Source organism: Acomys russatus, chromosome 3 (genome assembly GCF_903995435.1).
Source record: "Acomys russatus chromosome 3, mAcoRus1.1, whole genome shotgun sequence".
NCBI lineage: Eukaryota > Metazoa > Chordata > Mammalia > Rodentia > Muridae > Acomys > Acomys russatus.
This window is the reverse complement of record NC_067139.1, coordinates 80577948-80580815: the sequence shown is the minus strand read 5'-3', so window position 1 is coordinate 80580815 and position 2868 is coordinate 80577948. Positions and strand designations below refer to the sequence as shown.

At 37.9% G+C, this 2868-nt stretch overlaps 1 pseudogene; it reads left to right on the top strand.

Annotated features, from left to right (window-relative positions):
• Positions 1–1016: 1016 nt before the first annotated feature.
• On the top strand, positions 1017–1830 carry LOC127187136 (olfactory receptor 4A8-like; annotated as a pseudogene).
• Positions 1831–2868: the final 1038 nt, after the last annotated feature.

Genomic DNA, 2868 nt, shown 5'->3' with positions numbered 1-2868 from the left:
AATATAAGAATAATATCCACAATTAATTTCTTTTTTAAGGATAAATCACATTAATTATATGAAGATATTTAAATTCAGCTTTCATAAAATTCAGTGAAAGGTTTTTGAAGACTGAAAGTCCTTGAGATATGATGGTAAATATCTAGAACCATAATCTAATAGCAATGAGATAAATGCTTGTAGAAATTAAGATTATATCCATAAATGTATCCATCCCAAGGAAAGACTATATTAATAAAAACATTGACATCATATTCAAATTTTAGAGTAATGATTTCTCAAAAGCAACAGTTTTGTCTCTACTTTTTATTGCTGAAAACTGAACAAAAAAGTAACATTTTAAAGAAGAATATGGTATAGAAGTTCACTGACATCTTTCTTCAAAGTTTTTCATATAATTAACTTTCAGATTAACAAACAAAGTGATAGGTTTTGTCATGGCATCTTCATACATAAGAACTTTTATAATTTGTTTAGATTTGTTCCATTTAACCAATGCTATCATTTTTGCCCCTTTTCACTTTCACTGCTTCTTTTCTTTCACCCATTTGTTCCCACTTGATTAGTTTCTGTATTATACACATTCCAGTAATCTCTCTATTTGTCACTTTATCTAAGATCTCTTTTATTAATGCACTTTATGTTCTAGTGAAATAATAACAGTCCAATCCAAAGCAGTAGATGTCAAAAAATAATGAAGAAATGGCATAAATGAAAGAAATGGAGAGAACCATACATAGAGTTGGTTAAATAGGTGGCTCTTTGAAAAATAAAAACAAGTTACATAAAACTCTAGCTAAACTAGCCATTTGACATAAGACATTATGTTTGTAGGCAGCTTGGCATATGAATTTTTATTTTTAGGCTCAATAAAATACTTTTAGGGGAAGGAGTTAACAGATGTTCTGGGCTCATCAGAAGAAGAAGAAGTAAGAATTGTTATTAAATATATACTGCAGGTTCAGCCATGGCACAGACAATGATGATGTGTTTCATGCCATAGCGAACTCATTGTCATGATCACAACTTCATTGTGGCAGGATCTGTTCAAGAGCTTTAATACAACACTTTTAAAAGAGTCAAGGGGAGAAAGAAATAATGTTACAGAGTTTCTTCTCCTTGGTCTCACTCAGGTTCCTTCGGGTGAAAGAGCATTGTTTGTCATGTTTTTACTCATCTACATTGTGACAATAGTGGGTAACTTGCTCATCATGGGGGCAGTGATTGCCAGCTCCTCCTTAGGGACTGCAGTACACTTCTTCCTTGCCTCTTTGTCACTTCTGGATGCCGTTTATTCTACTACCATTTCACCGAAGCTGATGGAAGACTTGCTGTGTTTCCTTCCCAGCTTGCACGACTCCACTCTTTTTAGAGTGCCTACTTGGTGGTGCTTAGGTATTCCTTCTGGTGGTGATGGCCTATGATCATTATGTGGCCTTCTGTAAACCACTGCATTGTTTGACTATCATGAATTGGTGGGCTTGCTTCCTCCTATTGGTTGTTTCCTGGGATGGAGGCCTTGCACATTCTATGGATCAATTTCTCTTTGTATACAACCTTCCCTTCTGTGGTCTAAATGTCCTTGGTCGCTTTATCTGTGACATGTACCCATTATTAGGACTTGCATGCACTGATACGTACTTTATTGGCCTCACTGTGGTTGCCAATGGTGGAGCAATATCTATTTTAGTCTTTATCATTCTCATAATCTCCTATGGAATCATCTTAAAATCTCTTAAGATTCACAGTTAGGAAAGGAGGGGCTAAGTCTTGTCCACCAGCAGCTCCCACATCATGGTGTATGTCCTCTTTTTTTCATTTTCTCTTTTTTTATTTAATTCATTTATTCAATTACATCTCAGTTGTTATAACCTCACTTGTATCCTCCAGTTTCTCCATACCTTCCTCTTTCATTTTATTCCTCTCCCCTAGGACAGAAGAGGACCTCCTCCCCTGCCGTATGGTCACAGCCTCTCAGGACTCATCCTGGTAACCTGCTTATCCTTTTTCTCTGAGTTTCACCAGGCCTTCCCAGCAAGGGAAAATGGTCAAATATGGGGCACAGGAGTTCAGGTCAGAGTCAGTCCACACTCTCCACTCATCTGTGGAGAATGTCCTGTCCATTGGCTAGATCTGAATAGAGGTTTAGTGCTTATTGCATGTACTGTCCTTGGTTGGTGCAGTAGTTTGAGCAGACCTGCTGTGTCCAGGTCTGCCCATCATGATTTTCTTGTAGGTTTCAAGGATACTCTGGCTCCTTCTATTTCTCCATTTTCCCATATTCTCTCACCTATTCTCTCACCTAGAGTCCCAATAGGAAGTCTCAGCATCTAGCCTAATCTCCTGGTAAGTGAAGACTTTCAATGGACATCACTTTTGTGCTAGTGTCCAATTACAAGTGAGTATATACCATGTGAGTCTTTGTGGGCCTGGGTTAACTCACTCAGTATGATCATTTCTATTTCCACTCATTTGCCCACAGAATGTCCTTGCTTTTAAAAGCTGAGTAGTATCCCGTATCTATCCATTCTTTGACTGGGGGACATTTAGGTTGTTTCCAGGTTCTGGCTATTACCAATAAGGCTACTATGAATATGGTTGAGCATATTTCCCTGCTGTGTGATAGAGCATCCTTTGGGTATATTCGAAGGAGTGGAATAGATGGGTCTTAAAGTAGCCCTATTCCTAGTTTTTTGAGAAAGTGTCAGGTTGATTTCAAAAGTGACTGTACAAGTTGGCACTCCCACCAGCAAAGAAGGAGTGTTCCTCTTTCTCCACATCCTTGCCAACATGTACTGTCACTTGAGTTTTTGATCTTAGCCATTCTGGTGGTATAAGATCAGAGTTGTTTTGATTTGCATTTCTCTG